Source organism: Lepidochelys kempii, chromosome 13 (assembly GCF_965140265.1).
Source record: "Lepidochelys kempii isolate rLepKem1 chromosome 13, rLepKem1.hap2, whole genome shotgun sequence".
Taxonomy (NCBI): Eukaryota; Metazoa; Chordata; order Testudines; family Cheloniidae; genus Lepidochelys; species Lepidochelys kempii.
In genome coordinates this window covers 5,965,147-5,988,921 of record NC_133268.1, presented here as the reverse complement: position 1 = coordinate 5,988,921, position 23,775 = coordinate 5,965,147, and positions in this window count along the sequence as shown.

Here is a 23,775-nt window from a genome sequence, read left to right as displayed (position 1 = left end):
TCAGCAACCAGTCACCCCTCTGTGTGTAAATACAGGACTTCTTTATCCTCTGTTCTTTGTTTAAAATCCCATATTTTTCCCTTCTTGACAACTGACTCGTGTTAAACATCTCACTTGAAAGGGAAAAATGCTCAAGATCATTCAGTAAAGCAGCTTGCCAAGGTTCGTTTAGCACTGTCACCTGCAATTGGGACCAGCCTCTCTGGTTAATCACCTGTAATTCTCTGAGAGTCTCTCCTACCGATCAATGCAAACAGGGCTGTGCTGCTGTTTGACAGTTTTGAGGAGTCTTGTGCCAGACGCCTTCTAGGACCTCATTGGCTTCCAGTCTGGAGTTTAAATGATTTTTTAAATAAGTAGCACTAAATGGTTGGCAGGTCTTTTCTTGTGGGTGGGTGGGGTGGATCGTGACAAGCTGATGCTTGGGGGGAGGGATAGCTCAGTGGTTTGAGCATTGCCCTACTAAACCCAGGGTTGTGAGTTCAATCCTTGAGGGGGCCACTTAGGAATGTGGGGCAAAAATTGGGGATTGGTCCTGCTTTGAGCAAGGGGTTGGACTAGATGACCTCCTCAGGTCCCTTCCAACCCTGATATTCTACGATGCAGCAGAGAGTTTGTTATTTTACTTATACGATGTATTGCCTGCCTCAGAAAAATCACCTAGAGATTCCCTGAATGTTCACAGGAGCCTTTCTTAGAGCAAGAGGATTCCTCAGGAAGGGTGAACAACAGGGATCTTTGCAAAGGGTGAGAAAAAGCCGAGTGTCATATTCTTGCACAGGATACACACATGTATACGGGGGGGGGAAGCTTGCTGGAAATGGCCCAACTTGATGATCACTTTAGATAAGCTATTACCAGCAGGACAGTGGGGTGGGAGGAGGTATTGTTTCATATTCTCTGTGTGTATATAAAGTCTGCTGCAGTTTCCACGGTATGCATCCGATGAAGTGAGCTGTAGCTCACGAAAGCTCATGCTCAAATAAATTGGTTAGTCTCTAAGGTGCCACAAGTCCTCCTTTTCTTTTTGTGAATACAGACTAACACGGCTGTTACTCTGAAACCTGTCGATAGGATTTTATTATTTCTGGTGTGGGATTTAGAAGTGGAACAAATCAGTGTGTTGTTAAAGCAAATACTAACATATGCATGGGAGGGGAAATCAATTAGACTGTATCTCCACCTAGCTCTGTTGGTACACATCCCGTTATTGGGTTGCAGCTGTGCAGTCCCAACAGTAGACGCATTAGCATAGCCTGACTTCGGGGGGTTTTACTGCCGTGTCATCCAGTGTTGCTCAGAGGAGGCCTAGAGAGGGCAGTGGTATCAAAGGCTTGTGGGCAGCCTGCACTGAGGTACCTTGCTAACTGCACAGAGCAGTGGGAGGTACATTTCCCCAAACAGCCCAATATACACAAGCCTCCAGTGCCTGTCTGTGTGGCATTGTGGTCTGCTAATTTCTTAAAGGGTGTAGCACAATGTGTGACTACCTTCCTCATGAGCAGTAAAGGAAGAACATGATAGAAGCTGATACTTACCAGCTGGAAAAGAGGAAGATCCAGCAGCTAGCTGCAAAATGGCTACTTTAGGGCTGAAGGAGCCTAAGAGCTGCTAAATTTAAAGGGCCAGTCACAGAGAGGCATGCTGGGAAAGAAGGTTATATAAATAGGCAGCCTTGCAGTAGAGTGTAATAATATAGGCTAGGTATTCACAAAGCGAGGGGGTTTCTCTATAAAGGGCTGCTTGTGTGTGTTTTAGGGCATTGGTACCTTATAAGTCAAACACAGGTATGTTAGGGCTGGGTGTACTTGCTTTTCCTACATTCTAATTCTACTGGACATCAGGAGCTTAGAAATTTAAACTGAACTTTCCAAGATGTTTTGTTTTGATTATGAGATTGGGAGAGAAGAGAGCAAAGCAAAAATGGAGGGAGACAAAAAATCTTGCTACCCTGAAAAAGGTGATTAGTGAGAGTAAGAAGGGAGGGTGTAAAAAAGAAGTAGACATTCTGTACGTTAGCCCTCTGCTTGTGCTAGTCTGTCTTAGGAGGAACCCTTATGTCCACTATACAGCCCCTTTAGCTCAAACACTAATTTTATTCCCCCTAAAGAAATATGGTGAGTTTAGACACACAGGGGTTGGAATGAACTGTAGGGATCATCTAATCTGACCTCCTTTGTAACACAGGTTATAGACTTTTTCACCCCAGTCCCTGCTTCAAATCCCCTAATGTGGGCTTTAACTAGAGCACATCTTTTAAAAAGTTTAACCGATAGAAAGAACAGTTTGCAAAACCTCAGATTCCACAAACTTCAGTCTGAATTAGCTTAATTATCCAGCAGATTATCCATCCCAGGGAGTTGAACAGTGGTTCTCCCACTGGTCATGCCTCAGTGGATCTTCAGAATTAATGAATATGTCTGACCTTGAACTGGGATCCCTACAAATAAGAGGTTGCATCAGTATAGGCTAGAGCAGAGTGGCCAATTGAAAATGAATGATTTATTCATTGACTCAGACGATAGCTCTTTCTCTGTTTACCCCTTGTCCACAAACAGAATGGGATATTCTAGACTTTATCTGTTCTTTGAAATTATTTCCTGGATAACTTTTATGAATGATTCTTGGTGTGTAGGATACAGTTTATTGAGAGTATCCATTGCTTTAAATGAACTGTTTCAACTGGAGACATAGATCGCATGATCTTTCTCTTCCCAGATTGGATGTGTCACTCATTAATAAGTTTCCTATATGAAAAATCACTATGAAGAATTTGAGAATTGTTTTTTATGTGACTATTGTGCAATAATTACTTGAAATTCACTGATTGGGAAAATAGTGCTCCCAGTAAATTAATTCACTAGAATATTTGAGGAAAGGGAATACAAAAGAGATGTGAAGTCAGTCCGAGTAAATTCATTTAAATATCTGAACTCACATTCATGGACACTTTTTCTATTTTATTTGCCAGCTTTTGCAGAGATTGGGGAATGAGGGACATTCTGATGCACAGAAGTGTTTTTTTTTCCTCCACCCTTGGTCTCCCAACTGTCATTTTTAAGATCAATACAAAGCTCGCTTTCAGGGTAGAAATTTATGTATCAGAATCTCATCATCCCAGTCTCCAATGACAATGTAACCGAGCCCTTTTGCGAGAGTTCAACTCCCTCCTCAAGCAGTGTTGACTTTGTTCACTTGCTCACATATATTATTTTCCCTAAAAGATATGCTCTAGTTCAAACAAATTTAATTCGGAGAAGTCATATGGCCTGTGACATGTAGGAGGTCAGACTGGGTGACCACGATGATCCCTTCTGGCTTTATAAGCTATGAATCTATTATAATAAAGAGAGGCATTTGCATTTTCAGGACATTAGGACAGCAAGAGATTCCTGGTGTCGCACCAGAGGTGGGATTATTCCACTGTAAATTGGAGAGTGGTTTATTAATTATTATTTATTTAAAGAAAAAAGGCAAATCATCTGAGTGATATGGTTTCTAGAGCTAGGTCCACCCAGCCAAGAATCTAGATCTGAATTCCAGCCAAATTTGGGAGATTTTGGATCCAGAGTTTTGGCCTGAGCCCATTTCAAGCCATTTGAAATGGGCTCAAGTAAGCACATAACAAAAGTGTGGGGAAAACTGAAAAATCTACTAGTTTGAAGGGGCTGGTTTGTACGGACGACGTTCTTGATAAGACACGAAGCACACTATATGTAGATTGATCCATTCACTGCTGTTGCAAAGAGATTGTGCTCAGAAACAACACTGCTGATTTTACAAAACCAGTTGGACAAAGAAAAAATGATGGTTTGCTCCAGTTCATGCTGAATAGATTTGAAATGAATATGTTTTTATGCAGCAAAAATAAAATCACAAGTGACTAACATTTTCAGCGCCAGGGGATCTTCTGGTACCACCCCAAAATTCTACAGAACTCAGGCATGTAGGGACTGCAACAACAGGGGCCTACGGACACTCCTTTAATGGTCACTGTGCAGCATGCCAGATACCCACAGAGAAGGGATGAATTAAATTAAAGTGATTCCATACATAGTAGGATAATCAGCTAGAGAAACCAGCTGAATATTGCAGAAATAATGATCACACAGCTCCCAAATATGAAATCGCTCATGTCCAGGATCAGCCACTTAAGAAATCTGTGCTTTTTCAATGCATGGGGCTTTACGCATACAAGTCTCTTCCTGTCACAATGAGACTAATTAGTCCTTTTGATCAGACCCTACAAAAGTGAGAAGTTCTTGCTTGGCAGTTACTTCCTCTCTACATTTTGCATATATTTATTTTGGTTCTTGGCACTCAAGAAGTATGCGTTTCCTAGCACTGGCTGCATGTGTTTCCACTGCGGGACGGCGTTATACAAGACCCGTTGCACTGTTCTGTCATTACATCTTAATTGTGACCTACACCATCCCCTGATTGATTCACTCCTGGGCAGACACTTCCAATCAGTCTAAGGCAATCATGTCAATTTCCAAAGTGATTTGGTGCAAGGGACAAACATCTGTGAGAGACTTGATCGAAGGAGGCGTCATGCTCATTTCACCTGGCACTTTATCAATATTTGGGTCCAAAGGTCAGCTTTATCAGAGGAGGTAATGAGCATGTCTCTTGGGTTCCTAGAGTTGCTACTCACTGTGCCACTTATTGATGGAGCAATTAAGCTTTGTAAACAGAGAACAAGGAATCACTTACGCATGTGTTCATTCTTCTCAATTTAAAAACTGTTCCCCACCCCTTCTTATAAATTTGTGGTGAATTTTTTGAATTAATTCATGCAGCAAGGACTGATTTGCCATATAGAAATTCCGATTCCTATTCAAGTCATGCTGGCCGAATGAAGAAGGATGCCCAGGTACCTCCCACTTCTGATTTCCTGAGCCCAGGCTCTGCCTTGAAACTGTATGTGGCATTTTCACAAGATACAGAGTCATGGTAATTCTAGTGGTTCTTCTAGCCACCACCTTCCACACACTGCCAGTGTTGTTTGTTTCCACACTTTCTACATTTGTTGTTTATTTCTATACTTCAACATTAGTCAGTGGATTGGTGTCAGGTGATAATGTAGCACTGAGGCAGTGTTTTTCCCCATGCATTGTCTTTTCAGAACAATTGCAAACATCTGTAGAGCACTCAGCAAGAGCTTCCCCAAATGCCAATCTGTACAACTTGCCTGCCCTTGTCCTGGGATAGATAGGGTCAGGTTTTTGGAGGAGATGAAGTCAGTTGGAGTTGTAACTACTCAGCAACTCTGGAAATCAGGTCCTTACACTGCTGGCTGCCAGATTACCATGATAGATCTATTACACGACACCTCATCTGCATGGATGCTCCACCATGCTAAACTGGAGACAACATGTATAATCAGCCTAGCGTATTGGCTCATGTGAGCAGAGTACTCAGCAATGTGAATCCCCAAGAGGTAGGAGAAGGCTCTGAAGAGAGCTCACAGAGACACAGGCCCGTGAAGGAGGGGAAGTTGAGAAGGAGGAGTTGCCTGGAGGAGGGAAAGTGAGTTGACACCTAGTAATAGTCGAAATAGAGAGCAGCTGTTTCTCACCTGTTGCCATACAGTGTGGAAATTTCTTGTCTGATGATTCTGGAACAAGGAGAGAGAGTCCGGAGTCAGAGGCTAAAGCAGGGTCCTACCAAATAACATGCTAGTAAAACCTAGCAGAGATTTGAAAAGATAGAATAGACTCCTAGACTCAGCCATTGTCAGGACCATTCCCATTGTTGCCTTGACTCTCAAATGTCAGGACTGAGACATCTTAATACTGACATCCATCAAAACCGGTGGATACCGAAGAGATGAATCCAAAGAGATCCAACAAGATGAATCTCTGGTGAAATCACTCATTTTCCATTTTTCTCTCCTTTCTTCCCTGTTTCCCCATCACATCACCAGGAGTATTTGCCAGCAGCCGTTAAGACAAATTTTACAGGATTATTGAAATAGTCCATCCCCTGTACCACAGGATGTTGTACAAGTGATAGAACCAAACTTCCTGCACAGAAGAAGAGGCAATCTCATGGTGTGGATGGCACACACCCCACCTCCTCCCCTCCCCACCCCGCATTCTCTCCCTCCAGCTTTTGAAAGGAAAATAAAGTGACCCTTGCAAATGTCGTTAGTACTAACTCCAGACATTAATATCATCACAGCTTTGCTGTGTAGAGTCTAAGAGATCCTCACTCAGCCGATGGGTTGGCTGCAGATGATCATTGAATGGAGCTATGGCAACAGAGGATGTGCTCCTAAGATCCACCGTCATAAATCCTCATTTTCAGAGATTTACAGTAGGACTCGAAAAATCCAAAATCATTAGTTTCCTCTTCCTCCTTTTCTTTCTCTTCATGTATTAATTTCAATTTCTGAAAGGAGACGGCACCTAATCCAAAGCTCTAGGAGCCCTGTTGTTGCTAAAAATCACGCACAGAATTGTACATATTTTGTTGCTTCTTTCTCAAGAAGCTAAATTAATCTTCTAATTAAATTAACTACTCATGGGGGAACTTCAACTGAAAAATCAGGGCCCTAATTGAATGTGTTCCTACATCACTGCCTGAGGGGCCAGCTTTATTGAAAAAACTCGTTCTATTTATCATCACTTGTCTGATTTTTTGGTAAGTTCCCCCCCCCACCTTTTGACCATGTTTCTATTCCACTGCTCCCTTTCACCTCTCAGGCTTGGACACATTTCCTTTCCCATTGGCGTGTTTATCTCTGTTCCCTTTCCTGCAGCCTGCATTATCGTCAATTCACATCTACGTATGCCTATCTCTTATCTGATCTCTTAAAGGCCTGGTTTACCTTCTGGTTCTCTGCAACTCTGTGTCTCTCAGCTCCCTCCCCTTACAATTCACAACTACCCCTTATATAACAGTTCCCCGGGTTCTCTTCTCCCTATACATTTATATTTCTGTAGCAAAAATAAGGCTTTGCAGACAATGAATCTTGCTTTCTATACCCAGTGTGCATTTTGTTTACCTTTTTCGACATGCATACTCAAAGGCATCCATCATCTGGTTCTGCAAACCGAATGTCCTGGAGTGAGGTTTAAATGCCGTTGTGCACACTCCAACACTTAAATGGCCTCCATGAGCTTTGCTGTGTGTATGGAGTTGGAATTTTCCCCTAGAGGCGGAGGTTGGTGTGGTGTATTGAGGTGTGTGTTGGAATTACAAGGTGGGGAAGGTTTCCTGATTGCAGGCTAGGGGGCTCTATAGGGAAGTGTACTGTCAGTCTGGTATTGTATGTTTTTGTCTAACTTCTTTTTGTGTATCCTGTGAACACAACAGCTGGGAACATAACGACTGGTGGTGGACAAATAGCATGGCCTCTTGAACTCCGAACGTATTGGTGCCATTGTATTATCCGTATGATGACGTTTTCTTGTAAGGTCCACAGAAGTAACAACTAACCGGTAGGGGGAAAAGATAAAGAAGAAAAGCTGGCACTGCAATCTCTTTCCGCTTTTCCTGAAGTTCTGCACTGACATGGAAAAACTGTGAGACCGTTTTTGAACACAGGACAGATTGAGTTGTGCAAATGATAGGTGGGGCTGTGTTGAGTCGCAGGGATTCATCCTGTTACAATTGGAGCCGGGTGATGAAATGTGTTAGAAGGGTTGGAGAAGGGAAGAATAGGAGAGAGGGACCGAGGAGGTCCAGGCATCACGGGGTCCAAGAAAGGGATGGGATGCGACAAGGAAAGTAGGTAACATTTCGACAATGTGTTTCCAGGCAGGCGAAGAATAACCTCAGAATCCTGTGTCTGCAAGGCAGCACAGTGCTTGGATGGGGGCAGAAGGCTTGCTTAGCACAAACTGAAAATTAATATTGTTGTTACATCTCTTCAAAGTGACAAATACCAGCCCACAGTTGAGTGGCATCATCAAAAGGATCGAGTCAAGTATGCTGATTGCCCTGACAGTCCTCTCCACATTTTGGTTGTGTTTACTTAAGGGATAATAACTCCTTGTCAGGACTAATTTTTTAAACGGTGTGACAACCATTTATCAGATGATTGGTGTCATCTGCTGTTGCTCACATCCACACCGTGCTCCTTTGTATACAAAATTACTTCAAATTATGCTATGTTTTCTTGGAAGATTTGGAGGAAGGCATGTGGTGGAAATACGGCAGGTCATGTATTTCTAAACCTTCCTGAGATAACTTGGATAAGTGGCAAGTTACTAGAAAAAGATTAAAATAAAATCCAATATTGTGGGTGGGGAAATAAAAGAGGTTGACCATATGTTCTATGGATGGGCAAAGAAGCAATTTATGGTCCAAATTCTGCCCTTAGCTAAAATGTGTAATACCAATGCAATCAGTGAAGTTATTCTGAATTTACCCTAGTGTAACTGAGTGCAGAATATGTCTAGATCTCTGTTTACCTGGCCATTCCCTATTCTTGGAGTCCCACCTATCCATAAAACATCTGTCCTGTGTAAAATGGGGGAAGTAGGTTAAGTCTATTTCTCTACAGTTCTTGTGTTTTTCTTTTTCTTTTCCTTTTTGGGAGACAGAAAGCAGTGAAATGCCCACGGGTATTTACAATTTGTCCAGATTTTCCCATGTAATGATCACTTACATGAAAAGGCACCTTGAACTGTGGGTCTCAAATCCCTAGACGATACCCCCTTTACATTTACAAGGGCCCTACGACATCTTCAATGAGCTGCCAATCTGTGGGACCCAATACCAGTTCAGTTGTAAATTTTCTTGCAAAGCTAGTATGGATTCCCCCTTCCAACTCATTTTATGCTCAAATGGCCTTGCCTGTCCTTGGAGGATGTGATTCATTATGCAGGCAGAACGTCATTGAATTCACTGCCTACGATGGATCAGTCTGATTGGGATTAGCTGAGTAATCTTTAATATATAGTTCTTTATATGTGGTGTAATTAGGTCTCATGCAAGGAAGCACCCTCTCCATTAATGAAGGGGGATGGAAGACCATTGTGGTTAAGCCCACTTCAAACACACTTCTCTACTGACAGCTAAAAAGTTGATGCTGTGAAATGACTTGCCCCTTTGGTCAAATATTCATTACTTATTATTATTCATCTTGCAAAATAAAGACTCTCATAACTCTATTGCATTGGTGTCTGAATGGCCAGCAAGGTTTTGCCATAACAAGACCTTGACCTTGATCAAGGACAAATCAAATAGAGTGGCATAGCAAGTTAGACAGGTTGCTATTCTACTAGAGAATACGTATTTGCTTTTCATCTATCTAAAGTTCAGTGGACTAGATGCTCAGCTGGTGTACATCAGCCTTGCTGCTTTTACTTTGAAGGAGTGACTCTGATTTGATCTAAGCTGGACCTGTGTATGCTCTTTCATAGCTCATGTTGTCAGCACGTTAGCAAGATTTACTTTCCTCTGGACAGAATGAAACCATTGTGGGGGGCAAAGCAAACTGCCAGACTGCAGTATGCCTACTAGACCAAGCGTGGAATCATGTCACTCTAATTACAGGAAACACTTACAGTATGTTGTCAACTCATTCATATCTGATTGTTGGATGCCAAGTTAAAATGCAGCAGAATGAGGGAATTTGGTTGTTTTCTGACCTTGGGTGTCGAATGGTATTAATAGTGTGTGCCTGTGTCATTTGTCAAGCAGCTCATTTGCTCTGACAACTTTTCAGGATTTCTTTTCCTGAGTTAGATGGGTCCTTAAAATAACTGATTTCAACATCTACCCTGCAATATGCTTGAAATAGAGAAGAGTGAAACTGGGGGAAAATGATTAATCATATTTAATGGTATAAAATCTGTGCGCATAGGAGCAATTATATTGACCTGCCAAAACAAGTCCTGAGAGTATGTGAGGGGATCTCATTACCTCCATAAAGTTGTGGACATTTATTCTGTAAATTGTCTATGGTACACCTGGCCTGATCTTCAGACACTTGAGGATAGGGCTTCCATGATGTATGTTTGACTCATTTGCATACACAATTAGTGCAAATAGTTTCTACTGCAGTTCTCCTCATGGAGGGCTTGCAAGGTTAGATTTAACGTGTATAGACACATGTTAGAGGAACACATTTCAAAACCAAATATATGAACTCTGGGCTTGGCAGGTAAGAAAAGAAGGAATGGCTTTTTCAGTTGTCAGATGAAAGTTAATGTGAACTTGTGAAGCACTGAGTGTAAACCATTGAAGAAGGAACATGAGCTACTATCCAGGGTTCTAGTTGTCATTTAGCAATAATAATTTATGGGGCTAACATGCCAGGGATGACAATCAAAAAAGTGCATGGATAAAGACTTCAGGGCAAATCTTTCTTGAGATTGGAAAGAAAAGTCCTAAGGATGCTAAATGTGAGGTCTGAGTCACTGTGAATGTTGAAATACCTGACAGACAGGCAGGAAGTTCATGAAAGTGTAATGATGGATTATTAAAGCTGTCTCCACTGTTGAGAGAAGAGCTGTCCATGTGCTGAAAAGAGAAATGTCCAGGTGCCAGAGGGAATTAGGCCTCTGATTTGTGACCATGGAGCCATGCTGGAGACTGCATTTAGGTCAGAGATGTGGGGGGGGGGGGGGAAGGCAAACTGGACTATACAATCTCCTGGATGGAAATTGAGTCTCACCTTGGAGGCAGTGAATTAGCCTGTGGGAAGCACAGAGCTTTCACTGACCCTTGTCTCTTAATAAATAAGTTAATAATAATAAAAATTCTTACCTTTGAAATGTATTTTGTTAGATGATCTGAGAAAAGGTATCTAACAACACTTTTGATGTTATTTTCCCTAATTTGCATTACAGTGTAACACAAACTCTGAGGCAGAAGTAAATTCTACTACATGTATTTAGACATGCATAATGAAGCCCGCAGAGAGAGTCATTTTTTATTTGTATCATGGTAGCACCAAGAAGATAGGGCCTCATTGTGCCAAGAACAGTACAAACAGATCAGAAAAATATCTCCCCTGACCAAAAGAATTTCCAGTCCAAACTAATCTCATCTCATTGATCTTTGAAAGGAAGAAGTTTCATTTAATCAAAAACTGTGGTCTTCTAATCCCCCACCCAACTGCTGGAAAGCAGATGTTGATTCAGAGATATAGTCTGACAGATTTTAACTGAGGGGACAATCTGTTTTTAATGCCCATTTTGATCTTCAAACATAGCATCCCACACATGGATAGAGAGAGCTTCTTCTACAGCTTCATATGACATCACTATTGACGTCCCTAAAGATCTTGCCCCAAGGCCCTCCAGCAAAAAGAGGGATGGGTGGGGAAATTATTTCTAATCTTTTTAAAGTAGAAAAAGTGTGTGCTTTTTTTTTTTTTTGGAATACTGAGGCTACCTTTATTCACAAGAGAGAAGAAATCATAAAAAGGGAGGGGGGTAATTTTCCCTTCACAGGTCACTTGGCGCTTCTACAGAACTATGTGTCTTAAAAACAGAATCCACATCACCTGAATCCCAGCACTGTGCCTATTCAAGAAGTGCAAGTGGGCAGGGAACGAATGGGTGGAGACTGTTTCACCTCCTGCCCAGTGCAAAATATTTCCCTGTTTGTGCGGCGGGGGGGGGGCAAAAAGCACATAACTGTGTGCCCAGAACCTCACTAAACTCAAGGGGCCCATGCCTGCAGTCAGTGTCAGCTCTTCTGGTGCAGTGACTGTTAGGTCCAGCATATCTCTGTAACAACCTCAGAATGACACATTCCTTTGCCTGATTGGTCTTCTGTCTGTCTTTCCTCTGCCACCTTCGTCCTCTCCCACTTCTCTTCCTTCCTCTCTCTCACTCTCTCATTCTTCCTCCTGCTCCCTTCTTCTTTTCATCCCCCCTTTTCTCTTTTCCCTGACTTCCTTCCCACATCCTCTCTCTCCCTCCCCTCTGTCCTTTCTCTGCCCCTCTTTCTCCCCCTCCCACTTCTTCCACTTCTAGATCATCGTAAATCCTTTTTGACATCTGAGTTTTTGTCTCCCTCCTTTTTGCCCCTGCTGGGACTTTACGCTACCTTTCTGTTTACACTCATGTCTATACAAATTCCGCATCTGCTAAACCCAAGAAAAAAGCCCCGCTGAGACCAGTTTGCTTTTTGCAGAGCAGACTGTCCTTTTTGACACAACAATGAGTCAGCACCGCCAGGGGAGAAGGACCAGATTTATTCAGAGGGATGGCTTACGGGTTTCCAGAGCAGATGAGTGGCACCGGCTTTTGAATGACACCCTCTTGTAGAAATTAGCTGATGCCAGTCAAGGAAAAGTATAATTAGGCTTCCCTGGGAATAGGAGTGGGATAAGGAAAAGGACCGAACATTTAGTGCAAAATGAATTTTGCTTTGCTTCTGCTCTGCAGTAAGGAACCATATCTCCCCCAACCCCAATGCACTACTTAGAGACTGGCCTGAGGACAGGTTGAGTGTGGCCTTGGACTTCTCAGTTCTCCAGAATCGGGTCCAGAATGACTTTGGGGTCAGAGCAAGGCTTTTATTGTACCATTGGGCACCTCAGAGGGACCTGGGATCTCACCCCGGTGCAAATGTGTCACGGTTCCATTGAAGGCAATGGAGCTATACTGGTGTGTGTGAGATCAAAACGGGGCCCCTGTAATGTCACTCATTCTTTATGAGGCCTTCACTCTGACACCAGAGGTCAGTGCCTTTATTAAAGATATTGGTCCGGACCCTAACCTCTGATCCAAGAGGAACAGCAGATAGAAGCCCAGCTTCACTGGCCAGTCAGGGACTTCCCACGCTATTCGGATCCCAACGTGTCATCAACCTAGCTACTGTGCATTATCCCACTATTGGGGCTCTGATGTAGGGGGCAGGACCAAATGGAGCACCACGGCAATCTTGAGGGATTGCTTCTGGGTACAAGTTAGAGCAGCCCTGATCCCTTATAGCCACATTTGACCCCTCCTTTGGATTATGCAGCACATGGATCCAGGTTATGAACATATGCAAGTGTCCATAAATAACAGATGAAAAGGCTACATCTCCCATGATAAAACTGTTACTATGGAATGTTCCATTACTATATAGGATCCTGTCCCTATATAAATAAATGGGAATCTTAAGTCAATCACATGGAATTTTGGTGTCATTTGTGGGTCTGTTCATCTTTTTGGCATGTGCCAACCTATATTTTTCTTATTCTGCCTATCTCTGCCGCTTACCTGTGTCTATGCATTTCAGTATTACCCACTTTGTAATCCACCATCAATTTCTCTCTGACTCACTGCATCACATCTTAAGCAAAAGAAGAAAAATTTAGCAGATCCTTTTTCCCCCCTCTTTGCACAGAGCTAATAAAATTCCTCTTTGCATTTTTTCCACAAGTCACCAAATTGTCCCCTTCACGTCCCACCTAGAGCAAGGAGAGAAATTTTAATGAGTTACCAGCTTCCTAGTCCCAGTTACTTTTTATTATTTAGCTGCATTGTCACCCACTCTGTAGGGGCTGGGGGAGGGGGGCGGGAGTTTGCAATTGCATCTTTTGTCAGTTGGCTTCTTATTTTACTTCTGCTAACATTCATTCTAGCCCAGCTCCTGTTGTCGTCAGTCTGGTTTCATTTTATTCCTATGGTATCTTCTCTGCTCTTAGTACCTTTGGAAGATGGGTTTGCCCTAATCCCTTTTTGTCCTGGTGGTATAAGTGGAAAGGCTAAGCTAGGATTTCCCAGTAATGTAGCATGAGGACACTACTGTGAAAATAGTGATTTCACTAATACAAGATAAGTATGCGGTAGAGGTGATTAGTAGAACAGATTCATAATGAATCCTTCTGAGTCTATAATTTTGTCCATTGTCATACTAGCAGCACTGAAATGCCTAAGCACAAGAGAGAGAGACTTGAGTGAAGGGAGCTATGGAAGCCATACCTCAACATTTCCATGTTTTCTGGGTTTATCGCAATCGTACTGACCCTTTCATTTTAATATCCTGGGTTCAGATTTAATGTATAGTACTGGGTTTGGAAATGGCTTTGGAAATGGATAATCTCTGCTTATGGTATTTTGATTCAGTTTCTATAGAGATTAAAATAAGTTGTCCCCGAGACTCTCCGACCATGTCTGAGGATGATTATCTCCCCACCTCCCCCAGGACCCCATAATCTCACCTTGCTTCCACAAAGCCACCTCTCCAGATTTTAATACAGGCTGGATATCAGGCAAAGGCACAGGGGAGGCGGGATATTCTCCTGTGGAACGCAATGTGGGACAGCAGCACAATAACAGAAGGAGTAGTTTAAAAAAAAAAAAGCAAAAGCACAGAGCCATATCTCTGAGTCCGGCTGACTAGCTCTAAGCCACCTTTCCACTCCCAGGACCCTCAGCCCTCAAAGGCTGAACCAGCTCCTGACATAACTAAGGGCAGCCTTAGAGCTGCTCTAAGTTACACTGGCTAGACCTCTAGTGATCATTCTGCCAACGTGAGAATCAGAGGGGGCTCTGCCCCCTCACATTTTCAGCTTCCCCAGAAGTATCCTCTGTGCTGGGGAGGTGGGGTTGGAGGGGTGGGTACAATAGAACAAGGGGAGGTTGCCGGTGCAGAGAGGTACCACTGAGTATACTGAGGGAATTAATAGTGAACTCTATGTCTGTCTAATCGCATATATATATATATATAATAGTTGCTCCCAAAAGACAACTAAGCTTTACCTCCATAAACTGCTACTGCAGCTGGGCATGTCACAGCTGAATTTCATGCCTACATATTAATTTTCAGGTGCCTTTCTGTCTGTTTTTTCAAATACACAATATAAAGGTCATTCAGGTGTTTCCTCACGGGTAATGTTTTGAGTGCCCAGAATTCCTGCATTACCCTAACTTCGTATGCAAACTGAATCCGCAAACAAGGTCTAACAGTGTAGCTGGTAAGGTTTTCACAGCACTGGGAACACTAGGAAAACAAAAGATCATATTTAAATGCAAATCTCCTGAGTGCCCCAAAATATCAGTCAGAGCTATTGTCTTCAGAGTTACAAACCCATGTGCCAGAGAGATGCTTCAGTTTGAAACATGGGTTGTTGGATATAGAGAATGTCATAAAATGTCGGCCAAATGGAACCAGAAAGTTTGAACAGGCTGATGAAGGCAATGGGAAATTTCCCACCAAACTTCAAAATATTTCCTTTTCCCTATTTTCTTTCATCTTTGGTTCTCCCTCCCCTATCCCCACATATGAGGTCCTGGAGGGTAATTGTACATTTCATGGTTCATGGGGGCTACTTAAAAGTCTTAATTATACAAGAAAGGTCCTGACCCTGAATTTGCAGAGCAGCCCTTTTTCAGTTTTGCTAAACCTCTGTCTTCACAGAGATTGCGCACTAATATTAATTAGCATGTGGAAGAGGAGCTTTTAGCCTTCATTATTCATCTTTGATCTGACTCACTTCCTTTCATTCTGGAAGAAAAACAATTCAAAGACTACCAGGATGCTTGGTCTAATGGGATTGACCAGAGGCACTGTCATTCTTACTCAAGAGGAGAAAATGCTGTGTTATTGGCAGTTATTCAGAAAGTCTATAATGCCCTTCTTAGTCAGCTAGCACTGATTAGTCCCATTTTCAAATGAGGTTGTATGAGCTTTTCTCTAGGTGATTCCCATTTAGGATACCACAATGCCTTTCATCCCTGCAATATTGTTTAGCTTTTTAATCACTGAAAGACTTAAGGTTCACAGACTCTTAAATTAGGTTTAACAAGGCAGTCATCTGTATACATTTTAATAGAATAATAGATTTTTTAAAATAGCCATTATTTAATAAATGCACCCAGGATAAGCACGTCAATTTTAGCCTATGAATGGGGAATGAATTCTCCCTCCAAACCCACACATTTTGGAGGAGTAACTGACACAGTGAATAATGTTGGGAACCATTAGGAAACGGATAGATAATAAGACAGAAAATATCATAATGCCACTGTATAAATCCATGGTAAGCCCACATCTTGACTACTGCATGCAGATGTTGTTGCCCCATCTAAAAAAGATATATTGGAATTGGAAAAGGTTCAGAAAAGGGCAACAAAAATTTTTAGGAGTATGAAACAGCTTCCCTCTGAGGAGAGAGTAATAAGACTGGGACTTTTCAGCTTGGAAAATAGGTGACTAAGGGGGGATATGATAGAGGACTATAAAATCATGACTGGTGTGGAGAAAGTAAATAAGGAAGTATTATTTACTCCTTCTGGTAATATAAAAACAAGGGGTCCCCAAATAAAATTAATAGGCAGCAGGTTTAAAACAAACAAAAGGAAGTATTTCTTCACACAACACACAGTCAACCTGTGGAACTCCTTGCCAGAGGATGTTGTGAAGGCCAATACTATCACAGGGTTCAAAAAAGAACTAGATAAGTTCATGGAGGATAGGTTAATTGATGGCTGTTAGCCAGGATGGGCTGGGATGGTGTCCATAGCCTCTGTTTGACAGAAGCTGGGAATGGGCGACAGGGGATGGATCACTTGATGATCACCTGTTCTGTTCATTCCCTCTGAAGCACCTGGCATTCGCCACTGTCGGAAGACAGGATACTGGGCTTGATGGATGTTTGATCCGACCCCGTATGGCCATTCTTATATTATGACCTGGCTTTATGGCTTAGGTCACAAGTGGGGCTGAGTTTGATGGTCTCATCCCAGTCTCTGGTAAATGTCTGTCCACAGCACAATCACAAAACCACCATACAGTACAACTTGCATGGGATGGCCTTCCACTGACATTACTAGCAGGTTATGTTTGAATCAAAAGTATACATGCATTAGCCAACCAGCATGGGGGAAGACTGCACATTCCCTAGTGCCATCAGGTTGTCACTTTCCACAAAGGGAATTGCTTGGAACAAAAGGGTCATCAGCTTTGCATCAAGCTAAGCAATGCTGGAGACTTTCATAGTCACTAACTATAGTATTTTGTTCTTTAGTTTGACGTGTATGATGGAAACTTAACAGGCTTGTGTTTCTGTTTCTTGGTGTTCATGTTTCATGCATCACTGCTTTAGTCATTCTGATGTCCTCCTATCCAGACTGGGTATATAATACGTTATTAACCTCCTCTTTCTGGGCACAAGCAATCAAAAATTAACAAACTCACAGCAAGTATTTCAGTTCAGCTAACTCATTTTGTCCTCTTTTTCCCAACCAGCATTGTCAATACAATGCATTTGTGGAGCTGCCAGAACCTCATTGCAGTGGAAGTGGAATTTTGCCATTAAGTAAAAGGAGGGAATTTTCAGTACAGAGGCTTTATCAAAGTTATTACTCAATACTAAAAATACTTCTTTACCAGGAGGATGTCAAATCCTATCTGTCTAGTCAGGAAAATATGGACCTACATCTGAAGTTTTTATGGATCTTTTTTTTAAAAAAATCATCCGAGTATTAGATTCTTGCGTCTCTTTGTGTTCCATATTCTAAGCAGCCAGCTATGGTTCTCCATTCGACTCTCACAAGAGAAGATTAAATTTAAACTCTGCACCTCATCAGTAAATCTTACTCACCTAATTTTTCTCGGGACAATGCCTTGGCAAAAGACCATGTGTGTGATTTGCAAAAGCAGCATTGGCCTAGCTGTGCTCCTGTTCCATGCTAAAACTTGCACTGACTTGCCTGGGCGATGGATTGGGCTAATGCAGAGTGTTTGTGAAAATCTCACCCTGTGAGTGTCCTGGAAAGAAAACGGTCTGACAATTTATAAAACTTTCCCAGTCCTGCTTATCTCCTACCTTTCTCTGACCGTCAAAGCTCCTCTGAACAGAGGAGTTACACTCTCCCGATCAGGGAACAGAAACAATAACGCATGGCATACATGACCAGTGATGACTAACCATCACAGCTTGAAGTGTGTGCCCTGGATACTTGCTGATCCATTCATACTGGCCAAAAAAACCCACCATCAAGTGCATTTGAAGAACAAGTAAATTGGGAATAGCTCCCACAGTCTGTGGACAAGAAAAGACTACATGCTTCATTGTGACTAATTTATTCAACTCTAATTGCAGGGCACAAAAACAGAGACTGGGTTGAGGCCACATTAGAAATCTGGCCATGGATGTGCCAGCCAAATGCTGAACAGTTGTTCATTGCTAAATAACCTGATCCCTGATGGCAATAAAATCCATCTGCTGATGAGATTTAAAACCCGAAGGACAATTGTAAACTGGGCAGGATAAAAGAAGAATGATTTTGACTAATAAGTCACTGTGGAGATCCAGCTGTGCTGCAGCTGAATTACTGGTGGCTTATTTTTTTAAATGTTATAAAATTAACAACACATAACAGGGCTGGATTAAGGCAAGCCTGGGCCCCAGGCCACACCGCAATATGGAGTCCCTTGTGGCTCCATCCCCATGACTCTGCCCCTGCAACATGGTCCCCACTTTCCAATTTGGAGTGCCAGGGGAACCCCTATTCCTGTCCCAGAGATGCAGGGGCAGAAGCACTGAGGACCCTTCTCCTCCAGGAGCACCACTACAGGGCCACCTTCCCTTTGAGAATAGCAAAGGGAGCAGCAAAGATGATCTGCTCTCTGCCTGCTCCGTATGTCCACTTGAGTTAGTAGGCTGAGCCCTCTGCGGTCTCTTCCACATCCTCTGCTGGGGTGGAGTTGGCAGAGCCCCTCCCGCTCCCCCAAAAGCAGTGAACCTTGGAGTTAACCCCTGGAGGCATGTATAGGGCAGGTCACACCTCTCAACTCAATTGTCTCAGGCTCTCTGCAGACTCAAGCAGAGACTCTGCAGACTCAGTTACATGCAGGTCACATTTTCAAGCTTTTCTGCATAAACATGAGGGCTTGAAACTCACTTTTTTTAATAAAAAAAAGGAGCTTGAAATTTTGATGCAGTCATGTGAGTCCAGGAGCTGGGCCCCTAGGCATGGACCTATAATGTCTATGCCTTAATGAGGTGCTGCATAATAAAAACAATCAAAGAGGGACGTGATAAAGGAATACCCATAATTCCTGTGTGTTTGAAGGCACTATGATTCTCCTGTCATGCCTTAATATCTGTGCATGAAAGTATACTGGCATAACCTCCCCAGGTTGTTTTATTACTCAGAGGTGACACAGAACAGAACTGCAGAGGGACTAGGATTCTGTCAATCAACTGATAGATAAGCCATAGCAGATGTGGTGATGTAACCAGAGAAAAAGGTTTAAACCAGCTAGTTAAGTCTCCTGTCCAGCAAAGCCCTCAAGCATGTGTTTAACTGAAGTAAATGGCTACTCATATGCTTAAAGTAACATATGCTTAAGGGCCTTGCTAAATGAATATAATTCCACATTGTAATTCTTCACTGTTTAACGCCAAAGAGCAGCTTCACCAATGACCCGCAGGTTGAGGGCTGGCCTTTAACATTTCTACCTCAAATGCCAGTTGAGGTCAGCAGCATTTCTAAGTTACTGTGACACGAGCGAGGGTGGAATTTCACAAGGCCGACTGAAATGGAGACTCCCGAAAGTAGAGCTGCGGGAGGAACAAGTAGAAGACATCCAAGGAAGGCAAATCAGGACAGGTCAGAACAAAGGAAGGTGGGAGATTTCCGCTTGGCCTGAAGAATCCTATGCACAAACTCTTATCCTGTGAGGGAATAAACCATTAGGCCTGCTCCTGCTCCCACTGCAATCAGTCAGGACCGGCTCTAGGCACCGGCAAAGCAATCACCTGCTTGGGGCGGCACAATTCCAGGGGGGACATTCCACCCCCCCCGCCTTTTTTTTTTGCTTGGGCTGTTGTGCTGTCGGAGCTCGGGGCAGCAAAAAACTAGAGCCGGCCCTGCAATCAACGGTAACTTCCCCATGATCATCATGCGCTTTCCCAAGAGCTCATTGAATCCTATTTATAGGACTGCTCGGTTTGGAAGTGATATTTGAACACCATCTTAAGGACAGCTCAGGGCAAAATCTGCCTAGCACAGTGTACAAAAGCTAGAACATTTGAGAGGGTTTTCAGTAGAAGAACTCAACTTGTGTCTTCTGTTCCCTCTGATTCCTTCAATATCTGGCTGACAGATGCCATATTATAAAGCACGTATGAATAAGATATCATCTGAATATATTCATTCAACAGCTTAGGACAGATTTCAGTTGTCTGACATTCTGAAGAATCATTAAACTGCATATCATGAAGAGATTGTACTGACCATCCAAAGGCCAATGTTACATGAATCAATTATCACTTTCAACAATAGCCTAATATTTGATTCACTCCTTGTTAATATGACCTAACATGTGGATAGATAGGGAAAGTAGCTGGAGAGTGTGGAAACTTAGAATAGCTCCAGTAGCAACAGACATTTTTCAACATGATATAAACAGATAATGAACAAGGAATTCTTGGGATTTTCTAACAGAGACATAAGAAAATTTGTATATAGAAATTAATAAATTGGGGTGAGTTTCTGTTAGCAGGGCTGACAGCTACAATTTAGTGGCAGATAGATCTCTGGGTTTGTAATAAGGAGATAATTGGTAAAGGGAAATATTTATCCTTGAAGAGTTGCCTCAAGAAAGGGGAACTTCATCTTCTGAAATTGACATGTTGGCATACGCAGCACTTTCACATCGGTGCACAGCAAAGGCAAAATTTTGTAACTCAAACTGACTGGCAAACAGGGGACAAGAGAATTCCCAACCATTATGGAGGGGGAAGCTATAGGGGATAAAAGAGGGGACAAATTATTCATGAAAATAGGTGGGGAAGAAATACAAATACTGATTTCCTTCAGTTTGTTTTCCCACCTAAAGAAGGTTTCTGGTTGTGGGATTTTTTTGGTAGGTCATTCCAGAGGGAGTGCGATCTGGTGGCTGAATGGACCAAGGACTGCTGAATTTAACCAAAATCATACTTCTCTATCTAAATTCTATGGTTGTCTCCCTTTGGAATGAATCCTGCTCACCTGAATCATGTAATTCGTCCTATTGAAGTCAATGGGGCTACTCACTGGAGTAAGACCAGCAGGTTTGTACCCCTTACCTTATTGCAGCGACTCTTCTGCATATTGAGCTAGAAACACACCTTGTCCCCGTCCTGCACCTGACTCTCTGAAGTTCAACAGTTCTCTCTTCATCAGAACATGCCTCTCTCACCTTCCTGTACCTCACTAATTCTCATTTCAGCATGAGCTCACCTCTGTTAGTTTTGGTTTCTCCAAATTCCTTGAATGGTTGTTTTGATCACACCATGAACTCGGATTCATTCCTTAACACGCTGGGGAAAATAGGGGGCTGGATCTTCCAGGTGGCGTAAATCAGCATAGCTCCATGAAAGACGATGAAACAATGCTGATTTATACTAGCTGGAGCATCTGGCCCAGTATGTCTTGCTGGAACCAAATAAGGTTTTGATACACCTTACACTGTCAGTGTCATGATGACTCAGGATACATGGAGGTGGAAATAACAGTTTGGTTGTAGAAAGAACAATTATTATTATTATTTTAGAAGAAAAGAAAATGATGGGAAAACATTATTCAATGATTTTTCTTTGCATCCCCTCTCACAGTCCATGAAAAGGTGTTTTTCTGGAGGTGGAGAAGCTAAGCCTTGTTTGTCTTTAAAATGCCAATCAAGCCAATTTCATCTAATTGTCATGAAAACCTCTATCCTCTGAAAAAAGAAAAGGAGGACTTGTGGCACCTTAGAGACTAACGAATTTATTTGAGCATAAACTTTTGTGAGCTACAGCTCACTTCATCAGATGCTCACGAAAGCTTATGCTCAAATAAATTTGTTAGTCTCTAAGGTGCCACAAGTCTTCCTTTTCTTTTTGTGGATACAGACTAACACGGCTGCTCCTCTGAAATCTATCCTCTGAGTCGATCTAGCAATCTTCCCTCCCCCTTTGTCTTTTTGTACAGTTTGGTCAGTAATACAAATTAAATGGGAGTTTAGGACTCTCATCATCTGCCGTTCATGATGAAAATGAAATGGCAAGAAGAAAGTGAGGAAGCATATTTAAAATTCATAAAGGAGGAAGCAGGGTTAGTAGATGGATCATGTCTTCAGGGGAAAAGCTGGTCCAGTAGCTCAGGATTTGGCAGTACAAAGAGGTATTGGATAAGCAGTAAAGGCTGAATTAATCCCTGGTGTAACCTCACTGACTTCACAGGAGTTACTCAAGGGTTGTAATTGGACCTTGATGTTTGTTTCAGTCAAGGCAGAATCTCAATTCCACTTTAAATAGGATTTAGAATCACTCAGTGCTGGCTTGGAGTGCAGAAACAGCAAAGCCAGTTTGACTGCACTAATCCAGTGCCACTTACCTTTTAAGTGTTCTGTGAATATAATCTTGTTTTTCCAGACTCTTATCTACCTCCTTATAAACTAAGGATTGGTAAACATTTCAACTCAGCCCAGGAAGTAGGAGGAGTGAGGGGAAGAATAATACATTTATCTTTCAGTTCTAGGATCAATCCCACCTGCATTATGTGTTTTCAGTGACCAAGTTTGGAGCTTTGTAGGAGAACTACTTTATCAGTTCATTGAGTGAATATCACGGCATGGTTTTTCAGAGCACTGTGCAAATATTATCGCATGTAATTAATGCTCACAACACTCCAATGAGGGGTTGCACATAGGCATTGCTTTCCCTAGATTTATAGATGGGGAAACTGAGGTAGACAGGTTAGGTGAATTGGATTTTCATGGAGGGCTTGTAGGATAAATGGGTCAAAAAGTGACTTGTCCAAAATCAATCAATAGAAGAGATGGGGTTATAACCCATTAGCTAGGAGCATGGGAATTTCCAGACTGGATCAGACCCAAGGTCCAGTTAGTTCAGCATCCTGTCTTCATCAGTGGCCTGCACCAGATGTTTCCGGGGAAGGTGAAAGGGCTCTCCCCTGAGAACGTCCTGCTCTCAGCCGCCTCCAAGTTCCACTTGGGGCATCTCCATCTTCTCTGTCCCCATTGCTTGTAGCTCCCCTGATGGAAGCAGAAACCTTGACTGTCTAATTTGTGATTTGGATGATACCTTCATCAGAACACTGTCTTTTTGGGGGTGCAGTCTGGGCTTTCTAAAGTTAACCTGGTTAAACTGAAGCTCTCTATAATGGCATGCAGCTCAAGGTACAGTACCCCTATGATAAGGAACAGGAGACTTCTATAGTATGGGTGGACTGTTCTTTTCTGACGAGATGTTAGCAGCTCCAAACCTGAGCACTGGGCAAGCTGACGCTCAGGAGCTTAGCAAATGCAAAAGAAATCTGCCGTATTTCTCCCAGCAGGATTCACACAGCTAATAAAAGCCAGCCCTTAGTGGCTGTTTTTGTTTTAAAGGAAAAGGGTAAATCCTCTGATGTCAGCTGTATGTCCCTGGGCAGTAAATGCCCCTACACCTCAGCCCAGGCAAAGAACTTGCTGCAATGTCTGTTTCCCAGGGCTCAGCCAATTGTTCTTTCCTTTAATGGCATTGGATGTGCCAAGGGCTCTGAAAAAGCAATTGTAAATTCAAATCAGCCATTTCCATCAAGTTGCTAAAAAAAAAGACATCTGCACCAGGGTGTAAACATGCAGGTGTCTGAAAGAGTGGAGGTGGGTGGGGATAGAAAGACAGAAGTGGCTGACTGTAGACAGGGCCTGGAGTCTTGAGATAATGGAACCCCATTTGGGGAGGCATTATTGATGATAATTTGTCAGTGGCCTGAGCCTCGATCAGAGAGATCAAGAGCTCTCTCTCCAAATAGAGGGAGAAATATGCACAAAGACCCAGGCCTAGTCAGGAGCAGCCTGCCTGCAATAGATAACTGTTCTGCTAGATTGCTTTGCATG